We start from the raw sequence: 21,756 nt of genomic DNA on the forward strand, positions 1-21,756 counted from the left end.
CATCTATTTCTATTATCCTCTATATTAGCAATTTTAGTTTTAGTTTAGCCTCTACTACTCCACTACTGTTTGAACTTCTTCAATTCTTCAGCAATTCTTCAGCTTTCAGTTTATCCAAATGATCTCTCCGTTCACTTGATCCAAGTGAATCCTTCTTTCATTCAGTTTGGATATTTGTCATTCTTCACTTCAATTTCTTCAACATCAAATTGTATCAGATCTCCAACGTCGGAATCCTCAGTACTCGACTCTTCTCCAATGTCAGTCAAGAGTACCTTCAGAATTTCACCAGTATTTTCCTCAACCACTTCTCTCAAGACCACTTCCGGATTATCTCGAGTCACTGTTTCTTCTTTTCCTTCTTCAGACAGTGTCACATAAGACCATTCCGGTGATCTGTACTTTTGGTTGGGTCTTTTAACTCTTCTTATTTCTACTGGTTCTTTTGATTTTTTTGATTCTTCTTCTTCAGCCTTTGAAGTTTGACTTGATATTTCATTTACTTGTTCAGCTTTCGATGAATTTGCTCTTATTACTCTGTATTTCACTCTTTTAACTCGGTTGTTAGGCCAACGATCTCCTTTCACAACCTTTTTCGGCCTTAATTCTTTAACACTCTTTTCTCCAATCGAAGTTCTTTTTCTCAGAACTCGACCCTCTGTTTGTTCCTCATCATCTGTTTCAAGTGCCTCTTGTTTCCGTTTTCCAGCAGTTTTTTTCTTCTCCACAGATTTCCTCACCACTGTTTGAGACTTCCCTACTTCTGTCCCTCCTCGGGTCTCCGACACGCAATCTTCTTGCTGTCTACTTGTCCCTTCACCTAGCTCCTCATCAATGTTCCCTACACCTCCTCGGGGGTCTTCCGCAATCTGTCCCTCTCTATCTTCTTCTGACCCTGTTTCTTCAAGAATAATTTCAAGTGGTTCTTCAATCTCCTCCTCTTCTGATTCAGGAGTAATCTCTGTGTGATTTCTTTTTTCTTTTCTTTTCCCTCCACTGCTACTTGAAACTTCAGGCTCTTTAACAGAATCTGATCTTTTCTCTGATACTCGCAGTGATTCTCTTGAAGCTCTCTGTGCTTCTTTTCTCACTGATTCCGTATCTTCAGTATCTTCATCATCACTGGAATCTGACTCTTCAAAATACTCTTTACCAGTTCCTTCTTTTGGGTTTGGAACTCTCAGAGTATGACTTGCATGTACCCAGTGCTTCACTCCAGCACACTTTACTGCAGTCGTCGTAGTCAGAATAACTTGTCTCGGCCTTCCCCACCTTGGAATCAAGCAATTTCTTCTCCTGTGAACTTTTATCCTCACCCAATCTCCTGGACTCAGATCATGGGCTTGCTTCTTCTCAAGTGTGGTAGCTTCTTCTCCAACCTGGTGAAACACAGAAGGAACTGCGTCAGCCAGGCCTTTACAGTAATCCAAAATCATGTCATCAGTTATTGACACCAACTTATTGACAGGCACGAATGCATGGCGCATAGCACGTCCCATGATTATTTCATGCGGGCTCAAACCAGTAGTTCTATCTGGAGTAGATCTCATAGTCATCAGAACTAGAGGTAACACATCTGGCCATTTCATGCCAGTGGCTAAACACATCTTTCCGATTCTATTCTTGATTGTGCCATTGATCTGCTCAACCACACCAGAAGCCTCTGGTCGGTATGCACAATGTAGCTTCTGCTGTATTTTCAATGCTTCACAAATTAAACCTATGAGTTCATTTTGAAAGTGCCTACCTCTGTCAGACTCAACTGTAACTGGAAACCCGTACCTAGGAATCAACTCCCTTAACAGTAACTTCGCCACTGTTAATCCATCATTTCTTCTAGTCGGGTAAGCTTCCACCCACCTTGAAAACAAACAGACTACCACTAGAACATACCTCAGTCTGTTCACCTGGGGCATTTCAATGAAATCAATCTGCATTCTTGTAAAAGGACCTCCTTCTCTGCCTATTGTTCCCAGACTCACCACTGTCTTTTTCCCAGTGTTAAATTGCTGACAAATTAAACACCTTTGACAGATGCTCTCTGCAATTGTCCTGAACTTTGCATTGTACCAGGTCTGTTTGAACGACCTTACCATCACATCCCTCCCCAGATGTCCCTGGCCATGATACATCCTTGCCATTGACGACAAGCTAGAGTTAGGCATCACTGGTCTGCCATCTCTGTAGACCCAAACATGGTCTGTTTCTCTTGGAGCACATCCTGCTTTAACCCAATCTTGTTTCTCTTCTTCTCCTGCCTCATCTTGTAACTGCTTTACTTCATCCCACGTTTCTAGGACATTAGTAAACATCACAGAAAGAAAAGACATTTCTTCCATTCTATCCCGATTAATTGACTGATTTGTTTTAGCACAATACTGTGCAACATCATTGGCGTACCTGTTACCAACAGTAATAAAATCATTCCCTGGACCATGGGCAGCACATTTTACAACAGCTAACTCCTCAGGCAGCTGTATCGCCTCAAGCAATTTTCCAATCAATTCAGCATTCTTTATCGGAGTTCCACCCGATGTCAAGAAACCTCTTTGCAGCCACAACTGGCCAAAGTCATGCACCACTCCAAATCCATACTGACTATCAGTCAACACGGTTGTTCTCAAATTTTTCCCAATCTCACAAGCTTTTGTCAATGCCACTAATTCAGCAACTTGCGCAGATTTCACTCCTTTCAATGGTGATGCTTCCATGACCTCTGAAACTTTGCACACTGCATATGCTGCACATAGCACACCATCATCATTCCTCAGGCATGATCCATCCACAAACAATACATGGTCATTCTCAGGTAAGGGAATATCCCTTATGTCTGGTCTCGGTTTTGTACAATACTCAAGCACATCCAAACAATCATGATCATCTTCCATCTTTATACCCACATTTTCAATATCCGGCAAGAGTGTTGCTGGATTCACATTCACACATCTCTCAAGAGTCACATTTGAAGCTCCCAGAATCACTTTTTCGTACTTAGTCAGCCGACTATGTGACATATGCTGAGTTCTGCTTCTTGTCAAAAGAATTGCCACATTGTGAGGTACGAATACCCTTACAGGATATCCCATTATGATCCCCTCACTCTGTTCCAAACTTCTGCATGTTGCAGCCACAGATTTTAGACAACCTGGTAAACCCACCGCTACAGGGTCAAGTGTCGATGAGAAGTATGCAATAGGCCTTCTCAATTGTCCATGTTTCTGGATTAACACTGAAAGTGCACATCCATTTCTCTCACTGCAGTACAATTCAAACTCTTTTTCGTAGTCAGGCATACCCAAAGCTGGAGCCTCACACATTTTACTTTTGAGCTCTTCAAATGCTGCCAATTGTTCTGCATCCAGATCTAATGGATCTTTCATTTCACTTTTCGTCAGCTTAATCAGTGGCTTTGCTATCAGGGAAAAATTAATTATCCACTGACGACAATATCCCACCATACCCAGGAACATTCTCACTTCTCTCTGGGTTTTTGGAGCTTTCATTTCTCTGATTATTCTGATCCTGTCAGTAGTCACTTTTCTCAGACCTTTTTCAATATTGTGTCCAAGATAATGAACCTCTTTCTTGCAAAACTGCAATTTAGCTGGAGATACCTTTAACCCTCCATCTGCCAGATGATTCAGTAAAGCTATGGTATCCACTTCACAAGCTTCACGTGTCTTTGATGCCACCAGTAGGTCATCAATGTACTGCACTAACACTGAGTTTTCGGGCATAATCAAACTTTCCAATGATTTCTTCAATAACTGATTGAATATCGAAGGACTCTCCGTATACCCCTGTGGGATTCGACACCATGCTAAGATACGCTGGCCAAACCTAAATGCAAAAATCGGCTGGCTGTCATGATGCAATGGAATTGAAAAGAATGCATGACACAAATCAATCACTGTATACCACTCAGCATCATGTGGAATTTGATACAGAATCACTGATGGATTTGGCACAATGGGACAACATGCCACCACAATTTGATTAACTTTTCTCAGATCCTGTACGATCCTAAATTTACCATTGGGCTTTTTCAGTCCCATTATCGGTGAATTACACGGACTACTCAGTAGTTCTCTCAGAACTCCCTGCTGAATCATTTTCTCAATTATAGGAGTTATCCCTTCAATTATTTCTGGTGTCATTTTGTACTGAGGAATGTTAGGATATGTAATTCCCTCTTTCACTGCAATTTTCACTGGATCTACATTATTCATCAATCCCACATCCTCTCCTGTAAAATCCCAAACTGCTCTTTTCACTGTGTCTCTCAGCTCTTGAGGCAAATCCTCCGGATTAAACACAGCAAATGCACCAATTAACTCATTTTCTCTATTTTCTAGAGTCATTCGGTACAAAACATCATCATCTGGTGTTTCAAAAGCTATTCCATCTGGTGTACAAAAAATTGTGCAGTTCATTTTACACAATAAGTCCCTACCTAACAAGTTCACTGGACTCGTATCACAGACAATAAATCTGTGCATGTCTGAAAATTTCCCTATCTGTACTCTTACTGGTTCAGTAAGACGTGTTCTGATTTGTGTATTAGCTACACCAACTACTTGGATTGCTTCATCCGAGAGAGGAAGATTTCTAACATCTGTTGACCTGACAGTTGATCTTATCGCACCTGTGTCTACCAAAAAAGTAACACTCTCCTCATTTATTTTCCCATCCACAAATGGTCCTGCCTGGTCTATTTCTAGAGTTGCACCAAGTATGCACTCTTCTTCCTCTCTTCGGCACCGTCAATAATCACCCTCAGACTCACTCCCTTCACTTTTTAACAAGTACTGCTGTACTTTGTTAGAACGTCTTGGTTTGTTTACCTGCTCATCATTGAAGAATCCCGAGTCCTGATTGTACTTTTGTACCCCTCTATTCTGCGGCAAGGGCGGTTTTGGCTCCTGACTCTGCTGTCTCACAACTTTCTGTTGTTGCTGTTGATTATTCCCTTCATTCTGGTTCAGCACCTGTTGATTTAAGGATTTACCCTCATTATTCACTAATGGTGGATTAGGACATTCAGATCTCCAATGTCCCAGCTGGCCACAGTTGTGACAAGGGAACTTTTTTTTCGCTTCCTCAAGACTTCCTTTCCCCTTTCCTGCATATCTGGGTCTATTTCCTGCATTATTTCCTGGATTATTCGCCTGTTCCACTAACTGTGCTTCCTGTCTTTCTGCAACTTTCACTTGTGCCCACATTGCTTTCTCTTTCAGCTTTCTTTGTTTTGCTTCAATTTCATCACTGAAATATTTTGCATGTCTCAGAATCTCATCTACTTTTTTACTCTGCCAATCCACCGTGTGCTCACGAATTCTCTCACCAATTTCAGGTCTTAAACCATACACAAATCTGTATACAAAATGACTCAAATCCTTGTCACCCAGGTGTTCATCTCCACTGAATTGTTTAAAAGCCAGTATCAGCCTTTCGTAAAAAGCATGAACTGATTCTTTTGCTTCCTGTTGTGTTCGATCTATCTTAACCCAGTCTGTCTCTTTGGGAGGAACTTTACTCTTCAGGTATACCATCACCTGATCATACTTCCTCATCACTTCTGGATCTGGTGCCCCTGTTCTTGGATCTCTTGGATATTCCTCAGTAGGCCAACTCACAACTATTTTACACTCAGTCCACAAGTCTGCTGGAACAATTATATCAAACAGACTATTCAGGTCAACCCACAGCACTTTTGACAACTTCACAAACCTATCTACCTGCCTATACCACTCGACGGGCTTTTCTCTCAATCGAGGGAAATCATTCGTAAATGATAAAATATCCTGTCTGGTCCATGGAACATGTACATATCCTCCTCCAGGTATTTCTCTCATGGGATAATTCTCCACTGGTTTCTCCTTTTCTCTCACTGGAAATGCTGAATAAGTTGTTCTATCTTCAGATTCCTCTCTTTTCTTATACCACCTATCCTTCCACTTTTCTACATCACCCCATCTTCGCAATAATGCCACCATTTCTTTAATCTGTCCTGTTCTACCAGAAGTATTCAAATTTTCAATGTCTTTTTCTGTGAAATCCATCCTGTAAGTTTTCTGCAAAACCTTTACTTTATCAATGTCAACTCCTTGCTCATTTGCTATCGCTCTTAGTCTATCATGTGTATTTCTTGCTCTCCATGTTATGCTTTTGCACATAAACATTAATTCACCATCATGATGACTCTTCAGAATTTCTGTTGGAACTGTTCCCGTCACAAGCTCTTCTAATTCTATACGTAACTTAACCACATCAATAACTTGTGAATCCTTATCCTTTTTCTGAAGAACCTTCATCCAATCATTCAAATCATCAACTGTTATTTCAGCAGTTTTTCTCACTGGAACCACTTTTTTCTGCGGTTCTAAAATTGGCATCCCTGAACAACTGGGTTCACTAACATCCAATAGTTCACTACATGTGTCATGTCTTGTTTGTCTCAGGTCACTTCTTTCTGCTCTTTTATTTGAATCTCCTGAAGGACCAACTGAATTTGTCAGATTATTCCCAACATATGGAATCACTAGTCCATTCTCACCTGCTCTCTGTTTGTCAAACACAGGCATAACTGGACCTATTGTTACAGGCACCGTAACAGCTTCCAGATTCTTCGTTAACTCCCTAATTTTCTCAGTCAGTTCTGTTGTCGTTTTTGCTAATTTTCTAGCATTCTCCTCACTACTTCGATTTTCTCTTTCCCTGAAAGAACTATTACTTCTTGATTCAGGTGTCACTTTTTCTTTTTCAATAATACAGACTGTATCTCTTATCGGAGAAACAACTGGTGTACTCTCATCTGGTTCTGGTCTATATGGGGGTGGTCTCTTGTAAATCATGTCATTTAAGACCTCATCTTCATACTCTCCATATCTTCTCATATCTGACTCAGGAACCCTTTCTACAGAAGGAGCAGAAACTTCAACTGTTCTCATTGGATATAATCCCTCTGTCATACTAGCATCTCGCCATCTTTTCATCCGATCATGATGTGTTTCACGATCATGTCTCCTCCCAAACATGTATCTGTAATACCCTCCAGATCTTTGCTTTTCTCGGTCATGAACTTCCTCTTCCCATTCCACTAAAGCCTCGAACTGTGTAGGTCTTGGCTTCGGGTCTAAGCATAACATCTTTTCCCGTAAATTTCTCAACACAGCCAAATTAAATGAACCATGTTCTGGAAATGCTAAAACACCATCTTCTTTAGTATACCTAACCCAATTCTGCAACCATATACAGGTATGTAATCCATATTTCGCAACAATGAAGGATGCAGGTGTTTTCGCTGGAGGTAGCAACTCACCCTCTCTCGTTTTAACCTCTTTATCCTTGGTAAACCACTTTTTAACTTTCCCAAAGAACGTTTTTTTCTTTTTCTCCTCTTGATAATACATTTTAGCGCTTACTAAAACTCTACTCTTTCCGTATTATAAATATACAATACGAGGTTTCTCAACCAATAGCAGCGCGACTCACACTAACGCACCAATCCTGGAGCGTCTACGTCACTAAACAGCTCTTCCAATCCCTGCGTGACTCACACTAACGCACTAATCCTAGCGCAAACCCTATTCTGATCCACTATCCAATCAGAGCGCGGACCTTCTGACGTCAACAGTCGCTGCAGTCTCTGTCTCCTGTCTCTGTCACTCGTCTACCCCTCCTTTACAAAAAACTCTCAGTAGACTTCGTGTCAAAAATTTCTACAAAATCTATTAGTTACAACATAAAAACATCTCCATTGTCTGCTTCGCTAACCACAGAATAGTAAAAAGAGTCTATTTCTCAAGAATCAACAAACTTACATACATCTCATAACTGTTTCCTCTAGGACGTATCCAAAGAGTCTTACAATCAATAAATGTATATGCATTCACGCACATTCATACAAGAAAAATATACTACATGCACACAGAATCCTGCTTTCGGGAACAGCGCACAATCTGTCCCACTACAGAATTATAACACACATTAACTAAGCAACTTCGCCCAGTTCCTCAAACAAGCTCAGAGAATACCTATTACTCCTCCCGCAATAAGCTTTAACGGCAATCCTTACGGATCCCTGGGACTTAAGACCAGAGTTTCAAAGATAACCTTCACTAAGATACACACTCCTTACATACCAGAAATATCTAATAGTAACATACGACGATGTCACTGATTCCGAACCCAGACAATGTGAACGCGCAACTTCAATTGTCACACGTAATTCCTTACAATCCCGTCTTTCCCGAGAGCAGCATATACTTCCCTCTGCCCTACTACGGAACTGCTACAACAGCTTCCAAATTCCAGAAGCACTACATATAACTCAACATGACGACTCCAACATATAGTATTAGTACATATACCAATATCATCAAAAATAAATCAATAATCAATAAGCTAATATACAAGCAATCTTATCTTATCAGGAGATCAAGACAACCATCTATAACCATCCTCTGCTACCAGAGAAATTGATAGAGATCAGGGTATCTAAAATATGCCCACTACCACGGATAGAGTAATCACACAGTTACACGCACATACATTCATCATACGCTAGGGCCCATTTCACTAACATACGCTCAAATACTCTACCAGCAATAAACCTGTGGAAAGAAAACACCTAAATACCCTGCATCTATATCTAGGACGATAGGACCTGATTATAGTGGTTATCCTTAAACATACTCTATACAATCTATACAACAATGATCAAAATGTACACAATAATTGACAAGAAAGAATATTCAACACCATGTTTAAAAGTTATATTGCTTTATCTAAAATTAGTCAAAGTAAATCAATCAGAATAAATCATTTCTCATAGTTACCTATTCTAACTAAGTGTCAGAACGGGTCAGGACCAGTCTCTCTCGGTAAAGTCTCTCAAGACAAAGTCCTCAGCATCGATCCTCAGCAACGCAAGTTCACGCAGCAAAGGTAAAATGGCAAGTGGCAAAACCCTCCCTAAGCTAACAATTCTTATAATGAAAAATACAATGGAAACACACATAAAGTTAGCAGAATAAACTGTATCACTGAGCAGAGCGAGAAGGAAGGGATGTAACATTGCTACATCTGAAAATCTTCGCTCAGGAAAAGTCACAAGACGTGAACTACGGAACAGGAACCAAGAAACTATCAAAGTATCCAACTTGTACAACTTCCCTCGGCAGCCAGGCCACAGTTCATTATTCATTTCTGAAGCTCCTTTGTTTGCCAAGGACGTTCCATTTCTTTTGGAGATCCTCCAAACTGCTGATGTCCTCATGGAAAAATACAACAAGGACCACGGTCAGTTGTCTTCGACCTTTTTCCAGCAGGGGTCTCTCTTGCCACATCACAGAATATGCCACAGCCAGGCTTCGAAATACTGTCAGCTCGGCTAAGGCCTTCATAGGCCACAATAGACCATCTTAATTAAAGAGACAAAATAAACGTTACTACAGCATAATGATTAAACAGTGTTAACCCCACTAATACCCTTATGTGAATGTATTTATCTAGCTTTGCGACATAAAAAGCATTAATTCAGACAGCGTTTTGTGCTCAAAATAAATAGCACACAGCAACGTTTAAACATGAAAACTTGCACGTTATTATTAGGACAGAAACAGCACAAATAAGCTAACCCTTGTGTAACTTTCTCTTATGTTAGGACAAACGAGTTGATTAATAAAACACACTTGCACAAAGACAAATAGTTAATTGTTAATTATTAATAAATTAATAAAACGCATAGACATGCCAGAGCTTCAAAAGCCCTAAAATTTTCTAAAAGAAAACTCTGCTCCAGCAACAGCAATGTCTTGGACGGTGTCCAAGTCTATTTTGGTAGCGTCTTCATTGATAAGTTTGCGTGTTAAGGCTACAGCGTCTGTCTTCTGTTGCTGAGTTAACTCAGAGGGTTCGTCTGTGGGAGCGAAGTGTGAGACTGTGGTGGATCTTATCCGCCCTATTAGCAGGTCTTCTAGTACTGCGTCATCGTCCCCCTTATCTTCTTTTTCTCCCTGTTTTTCTTTCACTACCGGTATGCATGGGTATACCCCTACAATATCCATTTGCACTTTTCTCCAATCCTCATTTATTTTCTGCTTACTTATCTCATTTAGCACCCTATTCTTGACCTCTACTAATTCTTTGTGGACTTTCGATTTTAAATCATTAGTTGCGCGCTTGTCACGCAGTACCAGGTCCCAGTTATAGTAACATTCCCATTCGATTGGTCTTATCTTTTTTCCTTTTAATTTCAACATTTGTCTCAAATATGACAACTTTTAAATGTTGCACGTTCCCTGACACGGGAACTGCAAGTCCGGTCTCCTAGCTGTCAGATCATGCCATTTATGTATAAATAGTATGGAGTGAAGTCCTTGGCTTAGGGCCACATTGTATGCAGAGAGTCTTTGGGGGGGCCGGCTGACTGCTGTCTAAATTATTTTTGCAGAGTGTGTTTCCCATTGTGAGAGATGAGTGTGGAGTGTCCCCTGTTTGTGTGGAGAGTGAAGCGCAAGCGCTAACCTGTCTTGTACTACAGGGACAGTTCAGACACACCAGACAGATGGGTGGGGTCTCGCGCTATGCTATGAACAGACACCACAGTGGGTAAACGAACGCGATCATGTGCTTCTCAGCCACTCTCCAGCTGTTGTGATAGCAGAGGGAGCCATTCGTCAGGCAAACAGACAGGTCAGTTTATTCAAGTTCACCCAAGCGTTCATAAGTGGGAATGAGAGAGATTTCTGGGTGCTAATGACTGGCGTCCCATGAACTGAAACAAAAGTGACAGAAAAGTATTTTAGAAGAAAGATTAGTAATTCTATCTCCTTGCAATCTTCCGTTATCCCATAATCGGGCAGAAGGGGCGGCTAGACAGAATTGGAATCACTCAGGCAATCAAGTAAACAGTGCAGGATGGTGAACTCTACATTCAGTGCAGACAAACACATAAAACATAAAACAAATTCTGGCAACCCTGCGCGCAGCGCTGTCAGAGGGTCTGTGTACTGTAACTATGTGCAGTGCTATTACACTAATCCCAGAAGAGTAACTGTAAAAAATAGGAACAATATTATTATGTCAACAGACCTCAGGGGCAGGACGCAAGAAGTCAATCACTCTGTTTATTATAAATGGACGATGACATAAAGGACATTTGATATGGTGGCAGTAGATATTGGAAGGGAGCTTATTATATTGTCAGACAGTTTAGCAGCGTCAAATGTCAGTCATGTAGCGTCACAATACCCAAAGAAGAAATTATGTCTGACAGATACTAACAATACTCTACAACCCTAACTAAACTTTGCCACAATATATGAGAGGCCTATACAATACAACAATAGAAAAATGCAAGGAACCCTTACAATAACAGACAACAGGACAACTGTTACTCCCTCCTCTCTGTGCCTAGGAAACCCCCTAGGCACAGCTGGAGACCACCTCTGGCGTCCAGTAGGAGGCAGCGCCCCACTGGGTACCCGGGTCCAGCGGCGCTAAGGTGAGTTAGCTGGACTCAGACCTGAGTTCAGGGATCCTAAGAACTGGCGCCCTAAGAAACCATTGCAACCACAAGAGGAGCAGCCCACTGACCACAGCCTCCACAATATCGTTCCAGCACAAATAGTATGTGCAATGACAGGGGTGCAATTACCGCCACCACCTGAACCTGGGGAGCAAAACTGCCACAGCTCTAAAACAAGGGGCTACCTGCTACAACCCAAACTGGAGTATACAATACCCCCAAACAAGACTTACCGGCGTCTGTTGAGTCTGGCAAAGCGTACCGACCTCTGCTCCAGTCAATGGGAAAGATGCGTGAAGATCCTCCAACCCCATCGGCCGGGGACTCTCTGCTAGCAAGACAGGGGGGTGCAGTAGGTCGCCCTCCTTGGTACGCCGTCAGCCAGGTGCTGCCTGGCACCAGAGAGTCACTGCGTGCAAGGAACTCGCAGAAGGGCGCCGTCACCGGCCAGGTGGGGAGGGTCTCTGGACCAGAACCTTAATGGTGGAGCAAAATTGCACATGTAAAGAATTCTGGCAGAGAGCAGCAGCAATGTCAGAGATCTAGAGCCACGCACGGAACCAGAAGAGAAAGTCTGTCAGCACTCGTTAACGAGTGCAGACGTTAGGCAGGAGCTCAGTCTTCATCCGAATGATGACAGACCACAAAATAAATCACGAGAACCACAAAAAGGACCCAGAAGAAAGTGATAAGTGCAGGCGTAATGAAAGCCATTGGTATGTCCCACAAGTCGGGGAAACACACCATATATACGTCGCCAGGGCACAGGCAAACTACCCTCGACATGAGAGGAGGAAAGGCAGATGGAGAGGGAGAGCGCAGAGTGACGGAGGGTCGTTAGCAGGGGACCCTACAGATGTGCTGAGAGAGAGAGAAGAAAGGAAGCAGGAGCCAGAGGCAAGGTAAAGTCAACTTATGGGCAGACAGTCCCCCAGCATTCCAAGGGAGGCGGAGGAGAGAGAAAGACATGTGTAAAAGTTATCGAACCTCAGGTCTCCGAACCCTGATGGAAGCTGGAGTCCAGCAGCCAGTCGTGAAATCGTCAGTGGTCTGGAAGCTGCATTCTCCACCAAATGTAGAAGCTGAAATAAGAAATAAGAAATTATTCCACACATACGACTCTCAGTCAGCACATAAGATAACAGCGATTATTGGAGACCAACAAACAGATTAACGTGCAGCACGGAGACATCAGCAAAGTCACTGAATGTTCAAAGAGGTGACGTGCCTGACAGCTTTTATAGGTCCAAACCGCAGAGGATGTAGCATCATAACATACGTGGCACAAATTAAGCATAGTTCATTTGACCAATTCACAAGGGCCTAAACAGTTATATACCATTTAAGGTCCGAAATGTACTGTTGCCGACCACGTGACCCAAGTGGGCAGCTTCTGGGACTTTCCACTGTAATGTAAGATATAAGTCTGGTGCTTTTCCAGTTAATAGTTGCAACATAATAGTAATGACCAAAAGCATATTGAGAAATGGGATATGCTGAAATGTACGTGCCTAAGCGAGCATCTTCCCTTGCCACGTATCTTGTTTTCGAGCAAGCCTTGCGTTACTAAAGCTGTTTCTCTGAAGCAGAAAAGTTGCAAGTGTGCAGTGTTTATTATGTCAACTTAACAGGGCCTAGAAGCTTACTGTATTTGGTATCATACAGAAAATGGCTTCTACAGGTTCAGGGGCTGGGAAGTGGGTGCACTTCACAGCCAAGATGGCAGTTCTAGACTGCACACAGACACTGCAGTGCCAGGTCTGAGACACACTTTACAAGCTGCTTCTGTGGGTGACGTAAAACAGCCCTGCAGGCCCACCAGCAGCATTTGGTTTACCAGCCCTGGGCATACACAGGCCACGCTACTAGGGACTAACAGGTAAACCAAATAAGCCAATTGTGGATATACCAATTCACAGGTCATCTTTACACAGGGAGCATTTGCGCTGTGCCCAGAGCATCTATGACCAGCAAAAACAGAGGAGACAACAGCGAAAAATGGAAGGAAGACGCACGCCAATGGTGCCAGGTCTAACAGGTCTCCAGGAACGCGCGTTTCAAGAACATTCAATTAAATCTCCTCCACAGAGCATACCTCACACCACACTGCCTCTACCGTTTTTATCCCGACACACACTTTGCATGCCCCCATTGCCAAACCCCTGAAGTGGACTTCAAGCACATGTTTTGGGATTGCCCTGATATCCAAAAGTACTGGGACAACGTACACTGGACACTCCAAGTGCCGACCAACATTATGACCATGTCAACATGGGAAGCATGTGCCATCTGGATCTTCCGTAGGCGGAATACCGAATTCTCTTAGCAAAAAGGGGAATAGCCATGCACTGGCGGGCCCCGCCGGGACCCCCCGAAGCAGCCTGGGTATGCGCAATGAAAAAGAGGGGTGCGGCAGAAGAAGAAGTGTTGAGAGATGAGGAAGTGAAGGGAATACGTAAACATCTCATATCTCTGGAGTGGGCGCAATTATTATATCAATTCACACATGAAACAGTGCTTACGGAATCACTTGTAGTCTCTCAATCTCAGACTCCACCCCTATCCCCCATGGGACCGACAGTAGATAGTACAAGGCAGAGCCCTGACACCTAAGGCCAGCACTATGTCAGGGCCACATCAGGTGGTCTCAACAACTACACCAGGAGGATTCACCACGGCCCCCCCCACGCGCATGACACCGCACCGTGAAATGGAAACACAACTATCCACACAACTGATCTCACAGACATACATTCCGGCAGCTCCACAACATCTTCCCCAGTTCACCCCCAAGTTAATAGTTTTGCTTCTTCATCAGCATTTCCGAACCCGATGACTCTCAAACGGGAATGCATCCATGCAAAATTATCTGAGATAGCACACAAAGGTAAATGTGGGGATAAAACATCCATCCACGCGCATGGACAATTACAGCCACATGTCAATATACTATACTGATATTATGTGTTAACGTGTAACATGAAATGCTAAATCCCAATAAACAAATTTTAACAAAAAAAAACCTGTCTACTAATCAGCAAGGCTTATACACTCTGCAAACAAGCACAGCCTTTTCACACTCAAACTGCAAGACACACTTTAATTTCCAGTAAGTGCCAAAGTCAAATTTAAATTAAGTTATCTTGTCATGGACCTGGTGTGACAATAACCCACCTTACCTTGTGCATTGTCTGACATTTTCTGGTGGCTCAAATAGACCGAGAACCAAAGACCCATTGCTACAGGAAGTACCCTACTTCGGAACTTCCACCACCAGTAAAGAATCCTTTGCCAGGGCTGTTGTGTCACCAGGCTATACTTAGTCATGCCTGGTTGACTTCCCTTCACCTCAAAGGGGCAGCTATACCATTTTATCTTTTGGAGATGTGAAAACAAACAGCTGTCTTGTAAACTTTGCCCCCAAGTTGCCTGGAAACAAAACTACCTACCAAAAATAACAGGTGGGTTCCCCTTACATTGTCCCCTGAATTAGCACACAGACAAGACAACTGGACTAGTGTGAGTTGAGGCTTTTACGAGAAGCCAAACTAGTGCAGAACATATGTAAAATGATAGTGGCATTAGGAGTACATTACCCTTAATTACTGCTTTGAATGTTTGTCTGCGATCACTGTAATAAGCGATTCTCTTTTTAAGGGGGACAGAAGCCCTACTAATTATTGAGATGGGTAAATGCAGACATTACGCTAATTATGATCTTAGATCCTCATAATGCCTAATTTATACCTTGCGTGAAGATTCAATGGAGAGGTACAATGAGCTTTACTTGGGAGCTGGCTATGCATGCCTTTTTATGTCGAGCCTGGGCAGCGCATGTGCTGCTCTGCGAGCCATGCTGTATTCATGTATGGACTTGAAGCCATGCCCTCTCTCCGCCCATATGTGTCATTGGCTTGTGTCATTGTCCTTCCTAAATGCAGGCTTCTGATTTATTAATAGGCTTGTTAATCCCTCCTTAGTACCCCCTTGTCTTAATTTGTAATCTCGCATTAGGCCTGCCCCTTTTACTTCGGTTGTTACACGGTACATCTTACTTACTCTCTAAGCATTATTTTCTTTAACCCCTTCGCTGCCAGGTTTTTTCCCCCTCCTGTGCCAAGCCTTTTTTTGGCTATTTGGGGTAGTGCGCGATGAGGCCCCTGTAACTTTTTGACCACAAAACGTATCCACGCCAAATTTGCGTCCTTTTCTTCCAACATCATGGGGATTCTAAAGGTACTCAGGGTTTGTGGATTCCCCTGGAGGGGTCACAGAAATGAGCCAAAATACAGCAAAGTTTTGTTTTTTGGGGAAAAAATGGGGGAAACGGGCTGCAAATGAAAGCATCTGGGTTTTTCCCTGCAAATGTTATCAAAAAAGGGTTTGTGGGGCTGAAATCACAATTTTCCCAGCTTTTAGGGGATACCAGACTTTTGTCAGAAACCCAACATTTTGTACACAGTTTTGGCATTTTTCTGGGACATAGCCTATTTTTGCTATTTTTTGTGCTTTCGACCTCCTTCCAGTTAATGGTAGAAATGGGTACCAAAGCAATAATGGATCCTAGAAAGCTATACATTTTAGAGAAGTAGACAAAATTCTGAATTCAGCAAGGGGTCATTTGTGTAGATCCATCAAGGTTTCTTTATAGAAACTAACAGTTAAATATAGGATAAATTGAAAATTAGTTGAAAAAAACAGCCTTTGGTGTCAACGTTTTCACCTGTAACTTCTTCTAATTATGACAGCTCTTTGGAAGCAATATACCGTTACATCCGCTGGACATTACTGTCTGTGGGGATATATAGGACTTGTAGGTTCACCAAGAACCCGACGAACCTAGAGCCAAAAACTGAGCAGCAACTTGCAATGGTTTTTTATTATGTACCGGGTATGTAAAAAAAACACATTTTCCCCACATTTCTGTGGTGGAAAGATCCGGAATCTGCGTGGATCCACAAAATTCCACCCACCCCACGTTCCCCAAAGTCTTACGAGAAAAACGGTACCTCACTTGTGCGGGTCGACCTAGTGCCCGCGACAGGAAACGGCAGGAAACGGCGCAAAACGCAACGTTGTCACACCTCAATTTCGCAGTGAAAAATGAACCTTTTTTGGCAAAGTGCCTAGCTCTAGTTTTTTAACCCTAGCTCTGCGGGTACCTTGGGAAACCTAGCAAACCTATACATTTTTGAAAACTAGACACCCAGGGGAATCCAGCATGGGGTGACTTGACTGCCTCCCACCAAGGTCTGTTACCCAGAATCCCTTGCAAACCTAAATAATTGTCAAAAAAACACATTTTCCCCACATTTCTATGGTGGAAAGTTCCGGAATCTGCATGGATCCACAAATTTCCACCCACGCCGCGTTCCCCAAAGTCTTACGAGAAAAATGGTACCTCGCTTGTGCAGGTCGGCGTAGTGCCCGTGGCAGGAAACGGTGCAAACCGCAACGTGGTCACACCTCAATTTCGCAGTGAAAAATGACCCTAACTGTAGTTTATGACCCTAGCTCTTCGGGCACCTTGGGAAACCGAGCAAACTTATACATTTCTGAAATCTAGACACCCGTGTGCTTCCAGGGAGGTATCGCTTGCGTGGATCCCCCAACGTTTCCTTACCCAGAATCCCCTGCAAATTTAGCTGAAAAAAACACTTTTTTTCACACTTTTTTGTGTGGGAAAGTTGTGGCATCACCGGGCTCACTCAAATTTCCCACCACCCAGCATTCCCCCGGGTCTCCCGGTAATAATGGTGCCTCACTTGTGTGGGAGGCCCAAGTACCCGCGACAGGCAAGGGCCCAAAACGTAGTGATGCGACATCAACATTGCCTATCAAAAAATGTTTTGGGCCCTTGCCTGTCGCGGGTACTTGGGCCTCCCACACCAACCGCTTTACAGGCCATTCACACACCTTTCATACGTGATACACACAAGACCATTCACACCACCAGGCACAAAACCAACACATCACAACATTCACAAAAAGGGACAAGGTACACCCTGCTTCAGGAAGACAAAAAAGACAAATATTACTGCACAGCCATCTAATCCTAAAGCACACACACATACTGGTTGGATTTGGCACAAGGGTGAGTAATGGTTCAGTATATACAATTGTATTAGCAAGTGATTCCACAAAAATGAAATGCACTATTAATAATTGAAAGGACAAGAAACTGAACCATTGACTCACAGCTCGTGAGCTGTAAAGCCACGACAAGGCACCAACCTCTTTACAGGCCATTCATACACCTTTCATACATGTGACACATACAAAACATTCACGCCGCCAGCCGCGGGCCCATCACATTATAACACTCACACCAGCAGACAGCGCCATTCAAGGGCCCATCACTTCCACACGCCCACATTCCGGACACAGCAACTACACAAACTGATGGATTGCGTGGAGTGGCGCTCAGGTAGCAGTGTGTGTAGTGACCAGCAGCAAGTCACTACTCACACACCGCCAGCCGAGCGCCAGTCCACACACACTGCCAGCCAAGCACCAGTCCACGCACACCTCCAGCCAAGCGCCAGTCAACGAACACCTCCAGCCAAGCGCCAGTCCACACACACCGCTAGCCAAGCGCCACTCCACGCACACCACCAGCCAAGCGCCAGTCCACGCACACTTCCAGCCAAGCGCCAGTCCACACACCGCCAGCCAAGCGCCAGAACACACACAACGCCAGCCAAGCACCAGTCCACGCACACCTCCAGCCAAGCGCCAACCTACACACACCGCCATCACATTTAGGATTTTATACACAAAAAAACACAAATTGCAAATAGATACAAATCTTCTAACACTAAATCTGAAACTAAATACTAATGCCAACCTTGAAACAGAATAATTTTTTTAAACAATACAGACCAGGCAATTCACTTTACCACTCATGGAAGCTTCCAAAATGTCTTTTGTTTCCACAACAACAAGGCTAGCTATCACAGAGTGCTGAAACTGAAGAAATGTCAACTTTGACGCAGGAGAACACTCCTTGAACACAATAAAAGTATTGAAACTTGCTAATTTGAAGAAATGGATGGCCAACTTCTAATACCAAACATAAGCCTTCCGAATAGCAGAGTAAAGTTCCAACCTCTGATCTACTCTGTCAACACCACCCATGTGCTTATTGTAGTCTAGAATGCACACAGGTTTGCGCACTTCAGCAACCTGACCCCAAACAGCACTCTCATCATGGATGGTAGTCAGCATGTACACATCTCTCCTGTCCACAAATTTTACAGCTAGTAGTTCATCACTACACAAGGAACTGCACTGCCCCCTCTGAAGTTTTTTGCAAACAAGCTCTTTCGGATAACCTTTACGGTTAGAACAGATTGTGCCACATGCAAAAGTGTCCACTTTATACAATTCCTTAAATAATTGCACAGCAGTATAGAAGTTATCAATGTACAAATGGTGGCCTCTGTTAAACAGTCTTCTAGCAAGATCCCACACAATTTTCTCTGAAACTCCAAAAGTGGACGGACAACCTGGGGGGTCAATAGTAGAATCTCTAGCAGTGTGCACACAAAATTTAAAAACATATCCCGTCCTATTCTCAGACAACATATACAGCTTAATTCCATAGCGTGCCCTCTTGCTAGGGATGTACTGCCTAAAAACCAAACAGCCCTTGAACAAGACCAAAGACTCATCAATAGATATTTCTTTCCCTGGAGTATTGATCTCAGAAAATCGATCTACAAAGTGATCAAGAACGGGCCAAATCTTAAAAAGACGGTCACAGTCAAGGTGATCTCGTGGCAACGCCATAGAATTATCAACAAAATGCAGCATACGTAGCAAAAGTAAATACCGATTACAAGTCATAACTGCAGGAAATATGGCACTTGCCAACAAGGGGCTAGTAGACCAATATGAAGCCAAGTTTGGCTTCCTTACCACACCCATCAATAAAGTCAAACCCAAAAACTTCTTAATCTCTTCCAGATTTGTGGGAGTCCACCGGGTAGCTCTAGACTGGGGCCTAAGTTTGTCACTGTTGTCCCTCAAAAACTGTTCATCATACAAATTCGTCTGCTTAACAATCTCACCCAAAAATACATCATCCATAAACAACTGAAAAAACTGTATAGGCAAAAAATGTTCACAATCCACTCTACACCCTGCATCACCGCTAAAGGCAGGCAACACCGGCTGCACCATGTTTGGATCAACCCAAAGTCCAGCACTTCCGGTAGGAAGCCTAGCAGCCTCAGACTGCAATCCAGATGCATCTTGCACCATCGGCACAGTAGTTTCCTCCTCTAAAACAGGCACTTCATCCGCACTGAGAGTCGCTTCATCCACACCAAGAGTCCCTTCATCTGCACTGAGAGTACCTTCATCATCCGATGATTCCATGTGGAGAGAAAACTCACTGCCAGAATCTTCCCCTCCCTCATCTCCCTCAGACGCACTGTCAGTCTCATAATAATGCTCAGAGGAAGATTCAAGAAGCATACCAACCACCAGTTGAGCAGTCATTCTATGGCTAGCCATAATGCTTACTAATAAAGGTAACTTGACAAACAAGTCAACAACAACAAACACTTTGTAAAATAAGTAATAAACAAAAAGCACCTTTATCAAAAATACATATATACTCCAAAACAATACCACTCACTTGCCAGAGGCAGCTAAACTACTCACCACCACCTACTCTGCACAGACACAGTATGGATCAACAATATCCCACTAAAAAAGAAAGAGAAAAGAAATTACACATAAGACCATGCAAAACACATCGCAAAGAATTTCATGCTCAAACCACTAACTAAATATGCTGCCATTATGACATCACTTACAAAAGAATTCATTCAAACATTACAATATTACTCATTTGGAGTAAATACAACAACAAAACATGTCTTACCAAAAAAATGCAACTACATAAAAAACTGCAGAACAACCAATGTCGAAACCGGAAACAGGAATCAAAAGCTTTAGACTAGAATAAAAAGGAGAAAAAACATTAATGTCACATATGCATATAATGCTCTAGACCATCACGTACTGCGCAAAATTTATTGCTTGAACCTCCCACTTTCAAGAAGAAAAGATTGATGGCCCAATCCTTTACAGGCAACGCTTCGAGAATCTGGAACTCAGCCTCAGCTCCGGACCACCCCCTCTTCCCAGTACTTCAAAACGGACCTCAAAGTTCTCCTCCTGCAAAGACACTTCCGAACTTAATTCACACCCTCTCTATTATCTGAAGGAAGTATTTACATTATAGGAAATTCTATTCTCCATGCCTATAGAAGTGCCTTCCCAGTGTGTTCCTGTGTTTTGAGTGTCTGCCATTTATTGCTACTTGTACTTTGTACTCTTTTGTAACTTGCACACGTCACTTTTCCTCTTGTAACGTATTGTTTGCTACCTCTTGTATTTTGTTTGCTTTTGATACATGCACAATTACCACCATTGCCTCATGTAACGTAACGTTTGCTCTTCTTTTCTGAGTGCCTGCCATTTATTGCAGTATTTTACCTCTACTTGTATTTTGTACTCTTTTGTAACATGCACGCATCACTTTTTCCTCTTGTAACGTATCGTCTGCTACCTCTTTGATTTTGTTTGCACTTTAAAATATTTAAACAATAATGTGGCCTTAAGGGGAGCGACCCTTGCCTAAGGGGCCGCTCCCACAAACAACCCCAAACCTAAAAAAAGAAAAAAAAACTGGCGCTAGTGGCCATTCCTGCTGCACGATCGCACGATCGTGCAGCAGGAATGCATTAAAGAGACATCGGGGCAGAGGCGTAGCTAGAGCTTGTGGGAGTCCACCGGGTAGCTCTAGACTGGGGCCTAAGTTTGTCACTGTTGTCCCTCAAAAACTGTTCATCATACAAATTCGTCTGCTTAACAATCTCACCCAAAAATACATCATCCATAAACAACTGAAAAAACTGTATAGGCAAAAAATGTTCACAATCCACTCTACACCCTGCATCACCGCTAAAGGCAGGCAACACCGGCTGCACCATGTTTGGATCAACCCAAAGTCCAGCACTTCCGGTAGGAAGCCTAGCAGCCTCAGACTGCAATCCAGATGCCTCTTGCACCATCGGCACAGTAGTTTCCTCCTCTAAAACAGGCACTTCATCCGCACTGAGAGTCGCTTCATCCACACCAAGAGTCCCTTCATCTGCACTGAGAGTACCTTCATCATCCGATGATTCCATGTGGAGAGAAAACTCACT

The sequence above is a fragment of the Triturus cristatus genome, chromosome 5_1, assembly GCF_964204655.1.
Source record: "Triturus cristatus chromosome 5_1, aTriCri1.1, whole genome shotgun sequence".
Classification (NCBI taxonomy): domain Eukaryota; kingdom Metazoa; phylum Chordata; class Amphibia; order Caudata; family Salamandridae; genus Triturus; species Triturus cristatus.